This window comes from Corvus moneduloides, chromosome 4, assembly GCF_009650955.1.
Source record: "Corvus moneduloides isolate bCorMon1 chromosome 4, bCorMon1.pri, whole genome shotgun sequence".
Lineage (NCBI taxonomy): Eukaryota > Metazoa > Chordata > Aves > Passeriformes > Corvidae > Corvus > Corvus moneduloides.
In genome coordinates, this window is record NC_045479.1 from 12,026,788 (window position 1) to 12,050,709 (window position 23,922).

Genomic DNA, 23,922 nt, shown 5'->3' on the forward strand with positions numbered 1-23,922 from the left:
CAGCGCCGGGCTGGGAGCCCTGGGGAAGCCACCGCACTGTCGTCTCCTGGCCCGGCCTGCCCGGGGGAAGCCGATCCTTGTGCACCGCAGAGCGGCACCGCACGGCTCCGCTCCGCTCCGGCCGCACCCGCCCTGCCGGCGCCCCCTCCCTCATCCATCCTCCCCCCAGCCCGGGGGGGCGGGCGGTGGCCACCGCAGAGGCGGCAGTGCCGGCAGCGCCCGGGCGGCGCGTCCCTCCCCGGGAGCCCCGCAGCAGGAGCGGCAGAGGGGAGAGCAGGGGGTGCGCCCCGCGCCCCCGCCAGGTTTCACCTCCGTCGGTGATGCCACCAGCGCTGCGTCCACCCCCATCCCCGCAGGGTGCCGCCGGGGCTTTCCTGAGGTGAGTGGCCACCTCCGGGCGGCTCTGCCTGTCCCCGAGCCGGGACAGGGCTCCGTGCTGCGACGTCCCCGGCCGAGGCGAGCAGCCGGCTCCGTACAGGACAAGAGCGCCGGGGGCCGGGGAAGTTTCCGTGCGGGACAGCGGAAAGTGCACCCGCCCCGGAGCTCCAGCTGCTGTAGGGGACGCGTATGGGAGCAGGGAGGCACCTGGAGAGCCGGCCCAGGTGGAGCGAGAGCAGCTGGTTGGAGCAGGGGCGGGGGGAGGAAGAGAGAAGGTGGAGAAGCGGGCGGGGACAGGAGGGGATGGGGGAGCCGTAGAGGGGGGAGATGGGGAAGGAGGTAGCAGCAGCTCCTCCTGTGCATCGGTGCCTCGTCCCCCCGCTCGCCGGCTGAAGCACCGCGCTCTGCTCCCCGAGGTCGGAGGTGCCTCCACCGCCCTGGGCACCGCTGCCGCACGCCGGAGCCGCGCTTCCCTTCGTGGTTTCGCCGTGCAGCTGTTGGGAAAAGTGGCTGTGCGCGGGCAGCGACTCAGCGCAAGGTGAGGGTGGTCTGTCCGGGAGGGGTGTGCGGGGCCGGGCGGGGGTCGGTCGCGGATCGCGCTGCTCCGTTCGCTGCCGGAGACCTGCGGGCGCCGTGCCCGGCTCCCGGAGCGGGGCAGAGCACCTGGCCCGGCCCGGGCCGCGTTGTGCTGTGCGGCGGCCGCCGTCGCTCCCCCGCGCAGCGCGGTGGCAGCAGCGCTCGGGAAACTTTGTGCGGTCCCCTTTGTGCGCAGGGAGCCGCGGCGTGTGCGCGCCGCGCTGCTGCTCGCCCCGATCCAGCGGCTGGCGGCAGGGTGCCTGTGTGTCTGCTTGGGTTCGGAATCAATATTTATTTACAAGGCTCGGGTATTAATCACTCGTGCCGCGGAGAGCTCGTTAGTGGTGACTTGTTTCCATGACAACGGGACCCCTCGCAGCCTTCGGGGTTATCTATTTGCCCGATTTTCTCTCTTTTCATGTTCGTACTGGTGTTGTGTTTTGTCACCGGGGACGAAAACAAGCAAATAAACCCTGCGTGATCCTGTGGCCCCTGTTTGCTTTTCCTCCAACGCTCAGCGATTTCCCCAGACTTAGTTAACGATACGTGGATGTGATTAATCAAATGTGAGGGTTATACAAGGTTTCTGAGTAGTTGTTCTGCTGCATTACCTCGTTTAGCTATAAAGCTCAAACTAAGACGTGGTCTGACTTGTCTCATGTTCCAAGGACTCCTGAGACGTGTTAGTACTAAAAGCTGTGATGTTACGGATCTTTTTGCTTGTGTGTCATTTGGCCACACAAAACCCTTTGAGGAGCATCGTGTTGCAGTCTCTGCTACAGCTGAGCTGGGAATCCGTGGTGACTTCGTGTGTAACTTTGTCATCGTGCTGTGGTGTGACCTTGACAGGTCTCTTCAACTTCTTCCTACCCCACTCTGCTCAAGAAAAGGAAATGTCACAATGTCACTCACTTGCACCTGTGCTCTGAGCTAATCAAGCAAAACACTTCATCTAAGATGGAGCACTGTTAAAACTGAGTATATGAGTGTATTGTCTTCTGTTACAAGGAGTGAACATATATTATACATTCCTTTTCCCTAATGGTAGAGGTAAAAATCCCCCTTTTTAACTCCAGCCTTTATTTAACATGACGCAGTCCTGCTCGTCTTCAAAAAGTATGTACTGTTATTATCCAGCTGAAAACAGTGATTCTAATGCCATTTTTAACTGCTTTCCTGAGTTAAATTCATCAGTCAGGTAAAAACAAGAGTCTTTAGCTTTCTGAAATTTACAGGAGTAACCACTGTCACAAAGAGTACACATCCAGTGAGAAGATGCAAGAGTAAGGAAAGAAAATGCTGCAAAACTGAATGACAGTTGCAATCACTTGCCTCAGTATTGCAACCTGAGAGCGACGTAAAACCTTTTCTTAGAGAGAATGAGCAAACATACACTTCTAACTTAACTACATGTTAGGTTAAACATCTGAAACTCTTCTCCAAATGTTCATAGTTTTGCAAGAGACAGTTTAATATATGGTGTTATGTTGAGAAGCATCGTGAGTGTGTAAGGAATGTTTTAGAATATTCAGTTCTGAAATACTGCCCGAGAGATGTTCAGTTGTGACTGTTTCAGATTACAGGAGTAGGAAGTTATAATAGTAGGGGAACTTCTGTATGAAGCACACATTCTTTCTTTCTTGAAACACTCCTTCTGAGTGAATAAATTGTTATAAAATAACTGTCTCTTTCATATTGTGAGAAAGAGTCTATCCTCAGCTCAGTCCAGCAAAGTGCTAAAACATATGCGTCATTCCAAATGCATTAGAGTAGGCAAATCACACTTGAAGCTTTTACTGAAATACCCCTAAGGCCTGTGACCTTGACTTTTTTCTTCTGCTTCTTATCAATCCAGTAGCAAGATACCTGTCTGAAAATATTTCTTGTGAGTTGAGGACCATCACCAGCCATGCGTTACTAGTGGAGCAACTTTATGACAATCCCATAAATAGAAAGAAAGAAAAGAAATCTCAGTTGTCATCTTGTCTCCTTTGGATGTCATTGACTTAAATTTCCATGCTGAACAATTAAATTTTTACTACTTAGTGCTGCACAGTCAGTACAAGTAGAGAGAAGGTGATAGAGGTTTTACTCTCTGCTTTACATCCTCAGTAAAGCTCAGTCTTTTGTTATTGGTGGTAGTAAGAACAACAGATACTCCAGCTCATTTTTCAGACCCTAGTTGCCATGGGGGGGGGGGGGCGATTCTTAGTTTTATTTTTTAAGACTGGTAACAGGCACCAAGAAAGATAATTTGTAACAAGCCCTTATTACTTTTGTAGATCTTTTCAGAACAATAATCACTTAAGGTTGTGAGAAGACATCTGAGTATGTAGAGCTGTCACTGGTAAAGAGGTTTTGATTGAGGGAGTGGGGAAAAAAGTACACAGACATGAAGGCTAAGTCTATAAATAGGGATAATGATATTGGTTTGCATTGTGTTTTACTCAACATTGTACCAAAGTAACTTGGCTATAATGTACACTGGTTTTCATAAACAAAAATGCTTCTAGTGGTGTTCATATTAAAGATATTCCAAACTGCTCAACCTGCCTATTGCTCAAACTTTGCTGTCATGTGGAAATAGATTTAATATTCTTTGTTTCTCTGGTGCTGGAAGTCCCACACCTGGGATGAATAAGATACTGGCCCAGTATTTAGAGGAGGTGGTTGAGCTCCTTTCTCTGTAACTGATCTACTCTGGACAGGTCCCTTTACCCCTCTATTTTAACTTTTCCCTACCCCCATTAATCATCATCATTCAGTGTTGCTTATTTGGAGTGTGGAGTCTTGCTATGGGCATATATTGTGCCCAGAGAGATCTCTGGGGAAGCAGCAAAGTGTTAGTGCAGCACAACAACAAATGGTAGCCAACATTTTTCCTGTCTCAGTCCTCTGTGCATCTGTGCACCAGTGATCTGAGAGGCAGTGAGATTGCTGGAGATCAGTGTGAAGATGATGTGGAGGAATAACTTCAGTGCTAGTTCCTTAATATTCGTTTTGCTGAGCATATTTGAAGGAAACAGCTTTCAGAGAAGAAGTTCACAGATCTGTACTCCAAGGACTTGAAAACAAAAGAATGGCTCATCACTGCTTTTCCTGTTTGCTGTCAGGTTGAATGTACTGGTTTTCTGGATGGAAAAATAAGGCAGTTTTGAATTTAAAGTAGGCATATTGGCAGCAAGGGACTCATGAAGGGCAGAGACCAGCACTGAACATCCAAAGTGAAACGTTTTTGGGAATTTTTTTCTGTGTTTCTAGGAAAAGGTTGGGCAGGTGAGTTTCCAGGTATTATTTTTGAGCTTATAAAAACATAACTTCATTTGACAGGAGCAAATAATGGTGTTAGGTATGAGAGATGTTTCTGTTATTCCAGTTGGGAGCTCAATGATGTTCTTCATGAACTACTATAAAGTGTTTGTACTTCAAATGGTGATGTACTTGATTTAGCTATAGGGTTTTTTGTTTAGTCTTCATTTCCAAATCATGTTAATAATCAATACTTCTGATAAATCAGTCTTTTAGATTGAGGCAGAATTGCTTCGTGTGAAAGGCTTGCAGATGAAAAACTGAATTCTAAAGTGATCTGTCTTATCTATGGTAGACTTACTTCTGCTTTTCCATCAGCATTTAATGGCCAAACTTAAGATAAAACAACTAATGTATTTTTACATACCAGTGGAAATTTAAAACTCTCCTGTTTCTGTCATTTTATTCTTCTAAAAAATGAAACTTCTTAAATGTGAAGATGTAGAAAAGCTCCTTTTTGACCTTTCATTTACTCACCATATTCTTAATGAACTGTATATAATAATTTCAAAACTAGTTAGGCTTTTAAGGCCCAAATTTGAAACAACCCAAAGAAATCTGTGTTTTAAAAAATGCACTCTGCAGGGATACCTCTCCCCCGTCTCTAAGATGCCTGATCACACACATGCAAATTCACATGCTCAAACTCCCAAGTCATTTTGGAAGTTTTGGACCTGGATGTGTTTCCTACTTGTAAAATAGAGACATCAGCTCAAATTACTTTGACATTCAAGCTCCTCCCAGACCTGTTTTGCTCAGAGTGACTGTGTTCAGCAGCACCTCAGCCATGAGATGCTGCTGCTGCTCTGCCTTTTCCCTTCAGCTCCGGGATGGACTGGCAGCTCCTCCTGGCTGTGCAGGGGGAAGAAGCCAAGGAGTGGATTTGGGGTGTTCTCTGGGGATAGGGCAGGGAGAGGTGCTGCAGCCTACCCGCTTATCCTGCAGCCTCTTGATTTGTAGGCTGACCTTTCCACACCAGTGAAGCTTAGCAGGCCCTCCCAATTTTCTCACTTTATGCCAAGATGTCTGATGTTGCAGACAGGGAGTCTGTTCCTGCTCTATTTGGAGGCAAGGGCAGAATTCTCTCTGATTTCCATAGGAACAAGCTGTATTCCTAAACATACTTCAGTAGCTAGAAAGAGACTTCCTAATAAAGAACCAGACTCCCATAACACGGAACATGAAGCATTGTTCTAAGCTTCAGAGCTCTTGGCAGTAACATGTCTGCAGACCAAGCACTGCAAGCAGCAAATCTCAGGGCATTTCTGGCAGCACTGTGGAGGATTATCCGCTCTCGTTCTGCCCAGAGAAACAACTGAGGCTTCAGCATGTTACTGATAAAATCTTACTTATTCTAATGGATGCCATTTGAGCCCCTCAGGTCATACTAGCAGTGGAACTCTAGGAGCTGTGAGGTGTGATGTAGTAGCTGTTGCACAAAGGATTTGCTACTTCAAGCAGAAAAGGCAGCGCGATTTCAATTTACCTGAAGAAGCAAAATGTCCTCTCCCACACTGATGTGAGACTCTTGGAAGTTACCAAGGAAAACTTCGGAATGCAATTCTGCTGCTCTGAGTTGCTGTACTCTAGCCAGACTGGTTCCTAACTAAAACTTTTTTTTCCTTTTCTTCCTTTGGATGTTATTTTTTTTAAGGTGGAGACATTCCAGCCCTTATTTTACTGACGTTCCTGTGTTGCTGTTTCACAACAGTGAATCCTCTCCAGTTACAGGCTTTTCCTTTAAGAGGGGTTAAAATGAATCACCTAAAGCCTGTTGGAGGCTAGGGTTTCCAAAATGTAACTCACAGATATCTGTGATTCCTTCCTTTCCCAAATCCATGTATTCCATTAATTTTGCCACTAGAAAGGCACTGTTCTGTCCGAATAGAGCTGTCAGGGTTCAAGGAAGTGGTGGGAAGATATAGATTAGAGCTTTTGCCATTTGTGTTGCATTCCCGTACGTGAGAGCCTCAGGGCTGCTTCTTCACACAATTTTCAGCTTGTGGTAGTCATTTTCTCTGGTTGTCTCCCATCTTAGACTGGTTTCTTTTTGTGGTGAACCTTTGGGAAAATGCATTTTTTCCCCTGTGGTATCTTAACAGCATCAAGATTTGTTAAATTCTTCTTTACTTACTCCCCTGCCCAATAATTATTACAGTTTTTAAATTAAAAAAAGACCTTTGTCTTGTAAAGCATGTAGCTTACATGCTTTCCCCTTATGTCACTTTTCAGGTAATTACTATAGACAAAATTCTAGAGAGAGAAACTTTTCCAAGGAAATTACATCCACTTCAGACACATTATCCTGAATGGCAAATATAAATGTTCAATATGCATTAAGATCCAGAGTTAAGTTTGGGTTCTTTGTTCATGTCTTGTTTTTTTCAGTATGACCATTGCATATCATTGGACAGAAAGCTGCCAAGATGATAGACCAAGCTTCCTATCCTCAAGATACAAAACATTTCTATTTCTAAGGGTACAAATATCCCAAAATGCAGACCCGAAACACAAGACTGCACGAATGATTTACTTGAAAGCTGTAGCCCAAAATTTCACGGTCCTGAAGAACTTTTTATCCCAAAGGAGGGAGATGTCAAGCATGTGTGAACGGAAATGAATGGGAACTGAACAGCATCTTCACAGGATAGGTTTAATTTCTATTTTGTGGTGAGAAAAAGACATTCATTCTTGTAACATTCATACTGTCAATTGAATTCCCCTTATAGATTAGTGGTGAAGGAGCCCTGACCTGAATAAAACACTGGTTTCGTATCTGGCTTTTTGGGAGACAGTATCACTGACAGGGCTGAAATGTGAAAGTCATGGCAGAAATCAGTGAGTGGTTGTTCTCAGGACTGAAACCATTTTTAAGAGGCAAGTTCAGTATAATGCTCATTATCCCTTTCAACTGTGTGGAGTTTTAAGAGTAATTCATTGTGATCCTTCTGTAAAGTGTTGTGATGTGGCAACATTTTGTTGATTAAGATATTGCTGGAAATTAATTTTTAGAAATACTGTTGGCAGGGATTTAGAAACCTGGACTCCAGCCAGAAAGTGAACAATCACTGGAGCCAGCTATGCAAGGAGATTCTATACACACGAGTTGGAGATTTGTTAATTATTACTTTGTGTTGGAGCCCCTCTCATCCCTGTTTGGGCAACTCTGTGAATTCCTGTGGGAAACCTTACACTTTTGTGTAAGGGGCTGGCAGAGGGACTGCTCTAGTGCAGGGATATTGGCCAGGGCCGTGGCACTGAGCCATGTCCTGTCCCGCAGCCCCTGAAGGGCAGGTGGCAAATGGAAAGGGTCCCATGGCCTTGCTGCTGTTCTGCTTCTACCCTGTGGTTTTTGACAGGCAGCTCTGCTGCTGGAAGAGCAGCAGGGTGCACAAATCACTGTGCTCACCTCTGCTTCAAAGATCAGGACCTGTCACTCTGCTTCCCATTTCCCTTCTTCCTTCTCACTGTTCATCTCCCAACTAGGGTCAGTCAGGAGCTCCCTTGAAACTCCAGAGTGTTTACCTCAGAAACAAATTTCACATAAGAAACCAGCTCACATCATGCATTGCTGGTGATAATTGCTTTTTAGGAGCCTCATACATAGAACTATATTGATAAATTACAACCATGTCTTGCAACAATTCACCTTTATTTCAGAGTAGAAGGGCACAAATGAAGAATTACTGAACAGGGCTCGAATATTTCTTTAATATGAAATAACTCCTTCAAGACAGGTATTCTACTTTTGCAAGTCTGTGGACAAATTCCTATTTATTTGAATGGGAGCAGGGTCAAGCCCCATGTGCCTGAGGGCTGCTATTGTGAAAGAAAACCCTTGCTGAGTCCCCTCTGCAGGAATCGGGATGCAGTAAGCTTAATATAACAATGAGAAATTAATGAGGAAGGGAATTGGCAGCAATGGTACTACTTTTGCCTTTCTGCTCTTTATCATCAGGACCATGATCTCATTGCAGCCAGAGAGACATGATGGGAATAGAGTCATGGATGGCTGCACTCCTTCTAGGAAAGCCAGGGCAGCAAGGCAAGGTGGCCAAGCTGCTGTTTATGTGAGAGAGCAACTGGAATGTGTTGAGCTCTGCTAAGGGTGAAGAACGAGTCAAGAGCTTATGGGTGTGTGAGGGTAACAGAGCACTGGAGCTGGCTTCACAGAGAGGCTGTGCAGTCTCCTTTTCTGGAGAGATTCAAAACCCACCTGGATGCAATTCTGGGGAACTTGCTTCAGGTGACCCTTGAACAGGGGGATTGGGCTGGATGACCTCCAGAGGTCCCTGCCAGCCCCATCCATTCCCTGTTTCTGTGATTAGATTTCCACACTTTTGTGTCATGCAGTCCATTAATTCAGTCTTTGTTAGACAGTCTCTCCTTTCTCATAGTATATTAATAGTAGGGAAAATTCTATCCATCATTAGTCACTTGAGCCCTAAGGCTGGAATCTGAAGTTTGCTGCTGGGTTGTTTTTAGTTTTTTTTCTAGAATCTATTGAACATGAGAGAAATAAATATGGATCCACATGCACACATAGCTCTCCTTAAAATTAATTTGTGTTACATGTGTTCATTTTGTGCTTTTCTATTGGTCTGCTGTCTCTGTGATGAGAGCTGCAACAAGGCTAATGCTTATGGCAAATTTTGGTTCAGTTTTTAACCTTTGTTACTATTCCCTAACTCCACCTAGCTTCTCCCTAAACCTTCTGAGTTTGGACTGCAGCAGGAAATTTTCAGTCACGTGAACATAAGTTCACATGACTGAGAACTCTTAATCATGCAATTAATTACTTTGTGTTGAACATCAGTAACATTGCTCCAAACTTACTGCAGTGATGGAAATAAAGTACAGAATAAACACGTTCGCAAGGCTTCACAGTTTGAAACATTTAAGGCATTATTTTTCTCTTTTGATCACTGAAATGTAAACCAATAGTCTTAAACTAATGATAATTATAGGCCAGCCTTAAAGCCTCGAGCCAGAGCTCCCACCATGGTTTTCTGAAGCGCCCTGTACTGTGCATGCGTCACAGAAAGCCCCAGTCACAGTTCTTGGTGCCAACTGCTTTTCAAGGAAAGATAAAAGAGGAGCAATATTCTCAAGGAAGTCAACACTTTTCTTAAGCAGGATGTGTTTATGTTACTGTCTTTTTTGATAATTAGGCTCAGAAAGCAAGCATTGTTTTTGCTACCTCCTGCATATTATAACAAACAATTAAAAACCCTGTGTAAAATAAATAATGTAAATGAAACTGTAGTGCAATCACTCATCATGATCAAAGCTAAAATTTCTCTTTTATTTCTGAATTTGCTCTGCCTTCCCTGTTGTGTTGTCAGCCCTTTATCCTTTTTTTGGGTGGGCTTAGGCAGACAGATGGAAATCTTGTAATTTGCTATAGTTGCCACAGTTGGGATTGACTGTGTTTTGCAGTTTACTGCTGGCATGGGCTGGCTGCCCAGTAGCTGCCAGCAAACTTCCAAAATGAGCCAGGCTTCTACCTCAAAAGTATTTGTTGGGGTCTTCTTCCTCTTTGTGTCTTCCATATGGAGTGGTGCTGGGGCTGGTAGCAATGGTTTTGTTTCAGGCAGTACTGATCGGATCTTGGAAAATCATTTTCCTGTTTCATGAACCTAATTCTCCTTTCCCTTGCTTTTTCCTTTCCTTTTCCTTTCTGCCTGGTATGAAGTAAATGTTCTGATGTTTTAGTTTCAAGCATCAAAACCAAACAAATGTTTATCCCACTTCAACATTAATTTCTTTTCTATTTTTCTTCCTATTCAGCTGCCATAACAACAAAAAGTGCCTGTCAGTTGCATGGCCCTTATGGAGAATTGTATCTGGCACAGAGTGGCCCTCCACAAGAACATGTTTTTTTCCTGTGAATTGAGATGCTGAGCACATGATATGATCAGCTTGTTTTCAGAGCTATCGTCATTGCAAGCCCTCAGAAGTCCTGTCCTCTTGCACAAGAGTGTTTTCCATGATTGAACAGCCAGAGACTTAGAGTTTGAAGAGTTTAGGAAAAAACACTAAAAAACCCCCGAAGCTTTGCTTAAGGGAGTAGATTACCTATGTCCTTTCCTTGAAAATAAAGCTAAGACATGGTCCTCAAGGAATTTGTTATCTTCAGTTCTTAAGCCCATAATGGCTCTGCTATCACAGAATCACAAATTTTTTAATCCTCTTTCAGTAAGTGTAAAAAGTATTTTGTGATAAATACCTCTTGGGTTGTAAAGTGGAATTATCTTGCATGTTGTTTCTGTATCCAAGCAGTGCAATCCATCAGAATGATGGTTTTATTCATTTGGGGGAGCAGGAAGAAGGTTGTAATCAAAATTAATTTGTCTAGCTATGAGTAGCAAAGCAGACCCAGTAAAGCAAGCTGTGTATTCTGCTGCTAACAAGTGTAATGATATACCAAAAACAAACACAGTGACCCAGCAAGCGTTCATAGCAAGAACTCAAAAATTCAGAGCCTGAATTTTGAAGTACCAAGTGATGATGGATGCAATGGAAATTAATTGGGATGGCAGTTTCTCTGGCCTTCCTTCTTCCCCCGTGAAGGGGATCCATAATTTCCAACAGGGCTAAGCAGAAAGGCCAATGCTTTAAAATACATTAACCGGCACCTAAACCTGAAATTTGTTCTGTCACAAAAGTGAATGATCTTTGCAAATGTAATGATATGAGTGGTTAGGAGCAGTTCTGGCACTTAAGGAGGATGAAATAATGTCTGAGGAACATATTGCTTTAAGAGAGAAGTAGCAAACTGCCACTTAAAATTTTAAAAATAAATTCTTCTGCATGGTTTGGCTTTTTAAATGGTGTGCTGTGGCAGCTTTTGGTCAAAACAGAAGATCACTAGAACACAAACCCTTCATTGTTTTGCACCATATAAAGCGCAATACAACAGAAGTAAAGCCATCAAAACACAAGTGATCAACAGGATGGGGTAAGGCATAAATACAACATTAGAGTGTTTAAAAAAAAAAAAAAGGTGAGATCTCATTCCTGTTTCATTGTGACAGCAAAAGGGAATAGCTGCTTTCCTAGAAACAATTTAAAGACCAGTGTGACTCTTGGATTGGGCAGATGACACAGGAGAAAGGTGTAAGAGTGGATGTTTGGGTCAGGTTAAGCATTCTTCTCACTTGTTGATATTTGCTGGGCTAGGTATTTTTTTATCTAAGTATAGGGAAATTGTGTTTCTCCATATATACCCTCTCAGCTTCTGGCTGGCTGCATCACAGGTACATTCTGTCTGGCAGCAGAGTCACAGTTTTGTGTTCAATAGCTGTTGGTGGGAGTTTCTATCCATAGAATTTGTCTAATTGTTCTTGAATGATAAGTAAGCTTCTGTTATAAACAGAAATCCAGGTAAACTGCATGCTGTGTGGGAAAACCACCTTCTTTTGTTGTTTTTCAAAGTGCTATCTGGTAATTCTTGTATTATGAGAAGTGATGCAGGATTGCTGTCTATTCAGTTTGTCAGTGCTTCTTGTAAATTTTTGTAGACTTTTATCAAATTCCTTCCCAGCTGAATCTTCCCAGTCTGTTCAAATGCTTTGCATACAGAAAACATTTTACACCTCTTACTGTCCTTGTCATTTCTGATCCCTTTCCAGCTCTAGAGATGTAGAAAAATCATACCATGATATAATGAGCTTTTCTTCCCCCCCCCCTTCTTTTTTCTCATCAGCTTCTGAAATTCTGCTACTGAGTACTAAATCACTACCTGCATAGAATTGATGTGCATTATTTCAATATAGTTTTCCTTTCTCTCTAAGATGCAGTAGCCTGCCCGGTGCTGAGGGAAAGGGATTTCCTCCCTGCATTACTTTGCATTTACCAGCATGAATTTCATTTACCATTTTATCCCCCAGTTCCTCAGTGAGTGATGGATCCTACTAAAAATTTCTGGGTGAAGGCAAAGAAGTGTTCTCCAAGCTGTGGATGCTTTGAGGAGGGAGTCAGCTCAGTGTAAGGGAAAGTGTGTCTTGGGACTTGTTGTAGTTTTGAGGAATTGGAACTCCTAAATTCTCTGAAATAAATTTGGTGAAGAAATTCTGTTAAGCCTGTGCATTTCTTTGCCTTCTGGCATAGAGTCCTTGAAGGACTGAATGGGCAAAGCTTGTGAGAGGAGTAGTAACAGTGGGAATGTGGAAGCTCTGCCTTACCAGTTTTCAGCATCAAGGGCAGCAGTGGCACAGGAAAAGAGACCTGGAATCACAAAAAAGAGATTGAGGTTGGTCTTCACTAGAAATCCATTAACTCAGAAACAGCATCTTGATGGCAGGATGACACCGTGGTACTTGATCCACTGACAGCAGAGACACGCACGGTTGGCTTTTCTCAGGTGGCAGCACTAAAGCTCTTTTCCACCATGGCTTTGGGCTGTGTTTCTTGTGCACATTTAAAGTTTCTGTGACAGAAAGGGCTTTTGGTTTTTGCTCCCTGTGCAGTGTTTTGGTCAGCAGTAGGAATTGGGCTCCTTGGTGCTGAGAGAAGGGACCTTCAATGTGATCAAATTCCCAGTGTTCATTCAGACTGCTTTAAAACTATATGTTCTCAGGGGTGCAGTAGTTGGGTTCCTGATATAAAGTAGTTTTCAGATGTGTCTCCTCACCAAACAAGAAGAAAAACTTCTGAGGCTGTCAAATCGTCCTTCCTCTATAAACCATAAGTTTTGTCCATGTGGACACTAACCATGTTTTCAGTGAGTCACCAGATACTGAGGGATTTTCCCTCCTAGTGTCCTTACTGTGGCTAGAGGCAGGGTAATCAACACCTCTTTGAGAAGGAAAGTTTCAATTACGGGTGTTGCAAAAGAGTTTGGTTTGTTGCGGAGTCACAGAGTGTGCTTAACCATTGTACTTACAAGGACTGCTCTCCAGGTAGGCCTCATGTGAGTTTATCTCGAGGAGACAGAACCATCACTGAGCATTATAAACAACAAACAATAGCAACTCAGATCAGATATGGAAGGAAATTGAGGTTTTTTTGCAACAGCCCTTTGTTGTAACATCTTTGTGGTCATCTGAACAGTTTGGGGTGCCTCCATTTGCAAATGTGGTATTAATGTTGGTTTTATTTTTAGGGAATTTACCTTACTTCTTTGATTTACTCTGTAAATTCTAGTTCTTCCTGGAGTTGTTCAGACTCATGTTTAGTCATGCTATTTCTTTTAGGTTAAGACATAAGCTTTACTAGTATTAACCTTTTATATCATCAAAGTATCTATGCTTTTTCTTTATTTGCCTTCTTTGCTGGGAAAGTAATCTACGGAATACATTTGCTTAATGGGTACCATAAAGGTATTCTGAGCTTCCAACCAACAGCTTTATACATAACTTTGTGCTGTCTTAAGATACAGGGAATATTTGGAGTCATTTATCTCTCCAGGTTTTTCCCCCTCATTCTCTTTTTACATATTTGATTGGTTCATTTCAGCCAGTATTTAAGTTCTTCCTCCTTTTGTGCTGTAGGGGCATTCACTCTCTGCTTGTAACAGGTTGTTCCAACACCTATATGACAGAAGAACTTTGGTCTGTGTCTTAAGGCACAGACTTCTGAGTGCTTGAAGTCTTGAGATCTGTTCTGTTATCACGTAAATATTGTCCTTGGAGCCTGGGTTAGCAATTTGATGTATGCAGGAGTGTCCTGGCTAGTGAGCAGCTAGTTAATCCTCCATTATGTGCTACACCTTGCTCGTTTCATTTACTGCAGCATTTTATTCTGTATTCTGCCATGGCAAAAGCAAAGTGCTCTTGAACCTCAGTTTAACTTCTTTCTTTTCCTTTAAGTTTGGAGGTCACGATTTGGCTAACCATGCTGACTTGGGTATGCCAAACACAAATGTATTAAGCAGCCTGTTTAATTTCAGGCTGATAGCCTTGCTTATCTTCTCCTAAAACCTTGTACGTAACTCTGAAGAAGAAGACTTTTGAATTAATTCTCCTCCTGACATGGTTCTCAGTGATGTTATGCAAGCTCTGGTTCTCACGTGCTCTTGTTAAGCACTGTAATCCTCTTGTACTCCCTGCATCTGTCCTTCACATGGCAGGAAGTTATTGTGCTCCCAGTTCTCCAGAGGTCCACAGGCAACTTTCAGCATCAGAATTCTTCTGCTGGTAACAGTCTGGGCTCTTTGCAGTTTGGGTGGTTGCTGTCCACTGTGTATAGTTGGATTTTCTTCACTTGGCACATCCTCATTTCCTCAAGAAAGTTCAAGGCTGCATCTTCCGGTGGTCTTGCTGTGTTTCCCTGGTCTATTGTCACTGCAGTATTCCTTACTTATCTGTAATGATGAGGCCAACCCTCTCTGTCACATTTGACTAAAAGACAATCAACTGCTGCCAGAAATAAGGTTTCCTAAGGCTGTCTCACCTTCGGCTGGTGCCCAGTGCTAGTAGATAGGACATGACTCTGACTCTTTGGACTTGATGTATTCATACACAAGGGAGTTCTCTCCACCCAGTGGAGTCAGCAGTACCTCCTTGGTCTTCTAAATGGAGATGTTCATATTGATTTGCATGTGGAAAGCCCCTCTCCACTGAACTGAGAATAGATACAGATCTGTGTGCTGCAGAATGTTTCTAAAGATAGGTGAGAGGTGTCCCAGGAATGTCTGAGTTATCTGCCAGGGGAATTCTGCTTAGGGACCCTTAACTCACCCCTCTTCTACAAGAGGCATTGAGTGGGCAGCAGATTCCTTGTCCTGGTGCAATTTTGGTGTGGTTTGGATAGTTTTGTTTCTCTTCCTAGAATACCATTCTGTGCTTGATTTTGAAAGCAAAGCACAGGGTGCAGCAGTCTGTCCCCCAGAGCTGGGCCCTTCAGAGGGCTGTGTCTACACATGGGAAACAAGAGTGACCACACATGATCAGTCCATCAGCATGGGCCAGTAGGCAGCTCCTGCTTTCGGTAATGTGAGCTTATCCAGAAGTTTTGTTCCCACCATCCCTCTCTTATTAGTGTCAATTATTGGATAAATACTCATCCCATCCTTTTGATGAAGTTGATCTTGGACAAGGAAAGAAAATGAAACAACAGAGCTCTAGTGCCCAGAAAACCTGAGCCTTGTGTATTCATTATGGCCTGACAGTAGCAAGGCTGACATTTCAAATAAGGCCCTTCACAGGTATGTGCAGCATTGTTTAACTATTCAATTTCAAACATTAAATTTTTGATACATTGATTGGTCATGGTTGTTTAACCTTTGAATTCTCTGGAGATGAGAGACTGGGGGGAGAGGATATGTACACCATGGCAGTGTCCAAAAATACCTGCCCCATACCTGGTAGTCCAGTTGCCAGTAGTAAGTGCTAATGTTTTTTAACTAAGTACTTTTTCCTAAACATGTGTAAGAAATGCTCTTTTATTACTCAAAGGCAGATCCTTGTTCAGTTGTACTCTAGCCTGTGTTTTGCATAAATTTGCTTCCTGTGTGCAGCATCCTTTTCATTTCTGCACCCTTCTCGTTGCTAAGCGGCTTTCTCAGTTGTTGATCCATCGTCCCACTCCTCATTTTTATTAATATCCTATCTTTTATTAGATTCTTGCTTCCATTTATACAGTGCACTGTGATTCAGCATAGTTAATAGGTGATTTTTACTGAAAGGCAGTAAAAGGGCTTTTGGACTAGATTTTGAAACATATTGTAGTAGGTTTGAAAATTAGATTTGTCACAGTTAGTATCTTGAGACAATGTAGCTTAATCCAGGCAGATTGCAGAAAATCCAGCTATTAAGTGGAGAACTTATATGATATTTAAAGTTTTTACTGAACATGAAGTGGGCATTGTGGTAATGAAAATCATTGCTTTCCTGATCATTCGGGGTTCAGGACTGCACAAGGTTGTGACTCATCTGGTTTTTTCTAAATTCGTTCCTTCTTCAAATACACAAAAAAATCCAGAAAATGGGTGAGCTTAGTCTGGTGGAACATGTTCTTATGAGGATCCCTCAAAAAAAAAAAAGTCCTGTTATATCTCATATCTCTCTCTCATATATATAAGCCATATATCCTATCACATATATGTGCCATTAATAATATATATCACATTTATTTCATATATATATTTATATATTTCATATATAACACAAATTGCATTTGCCATGTGCCATTATATAACATATGATTTGTGTAATCATATTGTCATATCTAAGATGTCATGTATCACGTGTCATATGATGTCATATGTGTCATCTGATACACATCACAGGCATCATATCCTATGTATCATGTCACATAGATCACATCATTTTCAATCATTTTTGCACAAAAAACTGAGGACAGTTAAAGCAGAAAAGTCCAAAATGCCATTTCCATTTTAGTGTGAAGTACAGTGGAAGAAGAAACTTTCGAGGCAAGTTTTCTGTAATGCAGTTAAACCCAGGAATGTTTCAAAATTTTTGGAATCAGTTTCTGATCCCAGGTGTTGCTTCCATGATGTATTCTGGCTTTGTCCAATACAGAATCCTTCTGGGTTGACCAAAAGGACTGACACAGTGATAACTTTGCAAAATCCAAAGGGTGAAAGTCAAGCTGCTGCACACACATGAGGAGTCTTTTTGTTAAGGCGCTATGAATATACCTGTCAGTTTTTAAAACCCTTCAGAAATACTTCCAAGGAAAAAAGAATATCCAAGAATATTTCTTGTAAGATGAATGCCTGAAAGTATATTATCTGAAAACACAACAGAAACCTTTCAAATAATGAAGGAAATCACTCTCACACCACTTGTTCTCCAAAAGTAAAACTTGTGGTCATACTGCTTGTAATTATTGGCAGAGTAATTCTTTCTTCTTTAGAAAGCTTCATCTTAGAAGAGCGAGACATCAAAGAGGTCCAAGTCCATTAAGAGAAGGAGGATCTTTGGTTTTTCTGCAGTCTGGCTCTTACTCTGCAAAGAAGAGAGGGGATTGCATTGATACTCTAGGATTGCAATCCTGTGCCAGAGCTGTGCTTGTGCAGGGGAGGGTGTGCCTGCAGTGGCATGTCAGCACTGTGGTGGTTATTAGATAACTCTGTTATGCTGATTAGCCTGCTTTAGACCCAAATTGTTGGTTGCTTGTGAAGTGCTGAGCAACTGGATAGAAATTTTAGCCAGTGCACAGCTGAGTAATAAAGTACTACTCCAGGCTGTTGGGTGCTGTCTGCAGACTGGGCTTAAATAGATGGAAATTACCTGTATGCACACATTCAAATTGAATCATATTTGTAACAATGAAGAAAATGCTAACGTTTGTACCAGTAGTTATTTTTTGTTGTAAAGCTGCTGATTTTTCTGATGAAAATCAGCTCTCTTTAGTTATCAGATTACCTCTTCCCAGTAAGAAGGCTCTGAAGGATTTAAATATTCATTTTTTGAGTTATATTATGAGTAACTTTTGAGTGAATTAAGTTTCTCATAGCACTGAGTCAGTGGGAGAATAAACATATTTTTCTTGATGTGAATGAGCAATCTGAGCCATATGTTTGCATGATAGAACAATATGAATTATACAGAATATACAAAGAGTTTTTATTTTCAATAACAAATTTTATTAAAAGCAAAAGAGCTTTAATGTAGCTTTTAGTGGTAAAAATAGGTGACATTAATATATATACAGTGCAATATAAATACTTAATGCTCATGATTATTTCTTTTCCTTTGGGCACAACAAACCTCTCCAGAATGTTTTTCATGCTCCAAATGCAAAAGCAAACTGAAACACAATGCAACTGTTTTCCTGGCTGGAGAAAAGCTGGATAATCTAGATGCTTTTCCCTGGTTGTGAGAACAAAATGGAAGTTTCCACTAAACTTCCTGGTGGTTCTGGTGTTTGCTCCGTGAGTAGCCTCAGAGAGCCACTGATGTGCTCCTATCAGGAGGAAGGCTGAACTCAGCTGGTTCTTGCTCCCTTCCACCTCTAAGACAAACAACAAAATAAACACCTTACTCAGGTTAACTGGTACCACTTCCAAGCACTGATATGCTCTGAAATCTTACTGTGTGTACTTCTGTGGGAGTTCTCCCTTTTTAATAGCAATATTTGCTTTCAAAACCATGCTGATCACTGGAAAGTTGGAAGATGTCTGTGGGTGGTTACACCAGTCCGGCTGCCCTGAATTTTGAAATTAATTGTTTTAGTTGCAGAGGCTTTGTTTGTCCTTCACAGGGACATTCTCCTGAGCTGACCGTGTTGCACAGTTGCAGCTGAGACGGTTCAGTTCAAACTGTTTCTAGTTCACTGCGCTGATATCCCCACGGGCCTCTTCTTAGTGCCTGCATCTCTCTGTCTTGTATTTCAGGCGTTTAGCAGCCAGTCAGAGACCTTCAGAAGCCAAGGTGTTGCTGCTGAATGGCGTTATGTGGTCGGTTTTACCTGACTGGACCCAAGGCACCCACCAAAGCCTCTCTATTACTGCCTTTCTTAGCTGGACAGAGGAGAGAAGAGATAATGAAAGGCTCTGGAGTTCAGATAGGGGCAGGGAGAGATCCCTCCCCCATCACTGTCGTGGGAAAACCAGACTCGACCTGGGGAAATGGGTTGAATTCATTAAGAACAGGATAATGAAAAGTAAAACAAATCTTAAAACACTTGCCCCCCACCACTCCCTCCTTCACAGGCTTAACTTCATTCCCAATTCTCTCCCTCCTCTCCTCCCAGCAGCACAGGGAGTTGGGAATGGAGGTTAAGGGCAGTTCATCACATCTCACTCCACTCTTCTCTGCACCCAGTTACAGCTGTGCAAGAACTTTTCTTTTGTTCTTAAGTCCATTATCCCCAAGGTGTCACCACCATCTCTGCCGGGCTCAGCTTTGGCCAGTGGCAGGTCTGTCCTGGAGCCAGCTGGCATTGGCTCTGCTGGACATGGGTGAGCCTTCTGGGAGCTCCTCACAAAAGCCACCCCTGTAGCCCTCCTGAAACCAGAACTTTGCCAGGCAAACCCAATATCTGTATGGTGGGTGCTCACCCAGCTGCTCTATCACTCCTTAGCTGGACGGGGTAGAGAAAACACGATGGAAAACAAGGAGGATGAGATAAAGTTTATTAAAGCAAAAGTGAAGGCTGGATATGCACGAGCAAAGGAAAAAGCCCAAAGATTTTATTCTCTACTTCCCATCAGGAGGCAGCATCCAAGGGAAGTAGGGCTCCAGCACACAGTGGTTGCTCTGGAAGGCCAACATGGTAAATAATCAATGATCTCCCTTCCTCCTCCTTTTCTTAGGTTTTGTATGAGTCAACGTCACATGGTTGGGAATATCCCTTTGGTCAGTTTGGGTCACTGGCCTGGCTGTGTCCCCTGGTGGGACCTTGCCCATCCCCAGCCCACTGCTGGGGGAATGTTGGATGCTGTGCCAGCCCTGCCCAGCAGCACCAACAATTAAAGTTACCTTTAATTGTCTTATTTGTCTCCATTCCTAGTCAGTTTTCCTTTCTGCTTGCTTTAAGAAACAATGCTTTCTGGGTTTCTTGATGGCTTGCTTCATGTGTTTGAAAATGCCAGGTATTTTCATGCTAGAGAAGCAAAGGGGCTCACTCTTTCATATGCAGCAGGGATTCTTAGCACACTGTGATGTGTCAGTTCTGGTTGCCACCTCTTGGCTTCCCTGAAGAAGATTACCACTTCTCCACACGAATCTTGCTCTCCTCTCTGAGCATATTTTACAGTCATCTTCAGTTGAAGAGCCCTTTTTTGACAAGGAGGGAATTTGGAAGGCAGGCACAGTGCAGATGCCAAGCGTGGTTATGAACCTTGTTGAGAAGGGTGATGCAGAATTTGGTGCCCACAATGTTGCACTTTCAAGCTAAAGGCCTGACTAACTGAGAAATGCTTCCCTAAGTGTGATTTTTCTTTAATTCTTTTTTAATCAGTGCTGTGCTTCAAGGTGAGTTTTCTTTTTAGACCAAGAGAGATTTCTGTAGTTTAGAATGGCCTTCCCAATTGCTGTTAATTACCTTGTAATACAAGGAAGATGATTGATTGCATGACTTGCTTTGGAAATTCATTGTTCAAAATGGCCTTCAGAAGCTGCTATGCTTAGCTCTTACAAGAATGATGAAATTGCAGGTTTGCCCTTTTGGTTTAATGTAAAATATTTTCTTGCTTCTTCAAATTAATGGGTGTTTCAATATTTCATTTTCTGAGTGCTTCTTTGAAATAAGGATTATGATCCAAGCTTAATTTCCTAATCAAAGACTATTGAGTTTCTCCCATATTTCTCACAGGACAAGTGATACTTTTTCCAAAGAGGACGCTGAGAAATGAAACTTTATTGGGAAGTGGGATGCAAAAGCAGTGATACAGCAAGGGCAAATCAGCCCTTTTGTAAAGCAAGAATAAGAGAATATTAAACTGGCCCAGTAGCATTTACTATTTATTTACAGCTGATCAATAGAAGTCATTGAATTAAGATATCCATGCTGATAAGAGCTTTGGAGAATAACAGACATTTATATAAATAATGTAATAATTTATTGCTATGATAATTACATAAAGACTTTTCAGGAATGAATTTTTTCCTTCAAAACATTTTCAGCCTCATTAGAGGAATATAGAAGAAATTTATCTATAAGACAAACTTCTCCTCATGCCCGCATATCTTGAAGTCAGTTCTGCAGGAAGAAGACTGGACTGATAGGATCTTCTAACCTACTGAACTAGAGTACAGCCATCTGGTCGTTCTACCAGTCAGCAGAAAACTAGGATGATGAACTAAAGTTCTAGCAGCTGTAAGGAGTAATTCTGCCAACCAAAAAGCCCTGTTGCAGTTCCAGTGATTACTCCAATGTTTCGAGTCTCGTGCAGGTGGAATTTCTGGCCTTTGAAAACTATGTAAACCATTTTTTGGGCAGATGACTTCCTTTAATTGGTCAGCTTACAATGTTTTTTCCTAACCTTTCATTGTGGCCAGGACAATCAAATTTCTGCATTGTATTATTGCAGAATGTGTAAGATGCTAAAGAAAAATGAATTATGTCTTTGCATGAAAGACCTTGGATTGGCTAAGCCTTCTTAGGAGGACTGTGTTTACTTGCTACATTTTGCTGCAACTGTAAGGCCAGATTATGTTCTTAAAGTAGAATTTACTGACAGTGTAAAGTTTGTTTTACTTGAGGTTACATTTTGGATCTACAGCAGCTCCAACAGCTGATGCACTGGCTCTTCAAGAGCCCTTGGGCAAGCCTCATTTGCCACTGTTTTGGTTGCTGAAAAGGACACTAATCCTAGATGGTGATTACATGATAGAAATTACACCAAACCATGCTGCAGCCTGTGCCTGCCCTTTTAACTGATGTTGAAGCCCAGATATTAAAACATGAGGATTCAGGGATAAGGGGTTTACCCAATAGAAGGATTTATTTGAAGAGGAAAAAAAATAGGACAACAAGGAGAATAGAGAGTGACGTATGAGCTTTGCTGAAATGCCACAAAGCAGAGCAGTATGTTTAATAGTGGAGAAGACAGTTGATTCCCAAGGAAGCTGAGGAATGGACTGCTGACTTTGATTTTTAGTAAAATAATTATTCAGAGTAAAATTCAAGAACAGGAAGGGCTTTTCAGATCTGGTAATTTCTGTTCACACCATTTTTGCTGGAGGGACTAAATAATGATTTAAGCAGCTGAAAGAAGTAGAGGATGGGAAGGAATAGAATAAGGTTATCTGGCTACCATTCCCTTACTTGGACAACTCTGTTCCCCATTATGCTGTCATTCAGTTTCTATCTCATTTATATGAGATAGAAATTAGATATTTCTATCATTTGCCTCTTAAAATAATAGCTGTCTTTTCCCCTAGAGTTGTCCAGAGATGTCTTTGGGAGTTGTCATTCCAGGTAAAATAAGGAAGGCAGATTCCAGTCCTTCTTTCTCCATATCAGGCCTCTTTATGTGGGGAATTCTGCTTTGTAACCTGTAAGAAGTGGGTTAATTTTAAATATAAAAAGCTTCTGTGCTCTTCACAGAGTCCATTAGATTCAGTTCAGTTACACTGAAGTTCTAAGGATTTCACAATTTAATATATTTTGGATGTAGTTTACTGTGCCAAGACACAAAATTGATTGTCTGGGCTATGTGACTTCATCCATACTGGTGAGTATATTACAAAGTGGGCGTAAAAGCCCTTATGGTTAGTGAAAAGAAAATCATTGCAGAATGAGCATCTGTGGCAGCTGCCAAAAGAATTATATTTTTAATAGGCAAGAGGCTAAAATAAGTGTTGTTACAATAGATATAATATTTTGGGAACAGACCTTGAAAATGCCTTGAGATACCAGGATTAAAATAACACTCTGCTCATAAAATTTGCAAGCATATTGTGCCCTCCCTGCTTTAGATGCTGTAGTTCCAGCTTTTTGTTTGTTTGGGCTTTTTTTAGTATGTTTTATGATCAGTTTTCTGTGCTTCCCATTTAAGGGAAATAGCTAAAACCACCTGTATTATATGGTAATAAAATTGCTGCTTACCAAACATAACTAATTTCATGTTGCTAAAATACCCCAAAGAATGGGTCATTAGGAGACTCTGAGAAACTGTTCCCTGTATAAATAAGGGCTTTTTAATGTCGACTTTGATGAGGTAATGCATGTGATGTAGTGTTATTGCAGAGAGGAAATGCAGTTGTTCAGCCAAAATTTCCAGAAATAAAACATCTAATTTTTTAAATAATTCTTGGGATTTAAAACTCTGCATTCTTATTTTACTTCTTTACCTAATTTTGAGCTGTTCCTCACTATCTGAGGAGATTAAGTATGATCCTTCAAAGACATCTAAGGTTGTTTTCTGCAAGGATGCTTTTAAGGGATGTTGGTATCCCTGTATCTTTTCACCACAACCTCTCATTAAGCTGAGCTGTGTATTTAATTATACAGAGGTATAATTAAACTTTCAGTTCTTTGGGTCAGAGGCTTTGTAAGTGCATCTCAAAGATGCAGTGGCTGGTATCTGGTTCCCATTAGAAAGTTGTTATCAACCTCTGACTGCCACTTTTCAGCTTTACTAATTCAGAGGCATCATTACACCTTGCAGTGACTTGAAAGTTGACTAGTTGACCATTACTAAGTTGGGTGCAGCAGAATTCCCAAGCCATGCTGGGAATTCTGTATATAAACTTCATGAAAATCTTTTAAGCATCGAGTGAGTTTGTATTCTCATAGGTGATGTTTCTTTTTCCCACCCCGACCACTTTCCGCACGGCTTTTTAAATCCGTGTTTCCTGTTTAAAGCATTAGGTCTAGAAACTTGATGTACAGTCCTCAATTCTGTTGTAGTCCTCCTTTATGACTGTAGCTGCTCTGAGCATCAGCTTCTTTTCTGTGAACTAGAAATAGTGCCACCCTTCCACGTGTCTTTTTTTTTTTTTTTTTTTTTTTTTTTTTTTCCATTTGTTTGGACTCCAAAATATCTGAGAGAAGGAACAGACTTCATGACTGCAGTATTGCTTGCTGGTAAATAACTTTGCTGGGTTATGTATGTGATGCATGCTGGACTTTCTTCCTTACTTACCAAATATTTGGACATAAGAGGTTCTGTTGGTGGTATTCTGTATATTGGTTTCTAAGGAAAATGGGAAATCAATGTCACTTTTCACTTTCAGAGGAACCATTTCAGAAAGTTCTGGCAAATTGTTCTCTGTGTATTGCTGTAGTTAGACACCTATA

The 23,922-nt window shown here is 42.0% G+C and overlaps 1 protein-coding gene across 5 annotated transcripts in view; it reads left to right on the forward strand.

Moving 5' to 3' along the window:
• Window positions 1-296: 296 nt before the first annotated feature.
• Window positions 297-23,922, forward strand: part of SHISAL1 (shisa like 1) — a 70,848-nt gene continuing 47,222 nt past the window's right edge. For 4 of the 5 annotated variants that reach the window (XM_032106659.1, XM_032106661.1, XM_032106657.1 and 1 more), the window contains exon 1: window positions 834-916. The gene's annotated coding sequence lies outside the window, so the exon portion shown is untranslated. Of the gene's footprint in view, window positions 380-833; window positions 917-23,922 lie in introns of those variants that run through there. The other variant, XM_032106658.1, reaches the window with a different exon arrangement.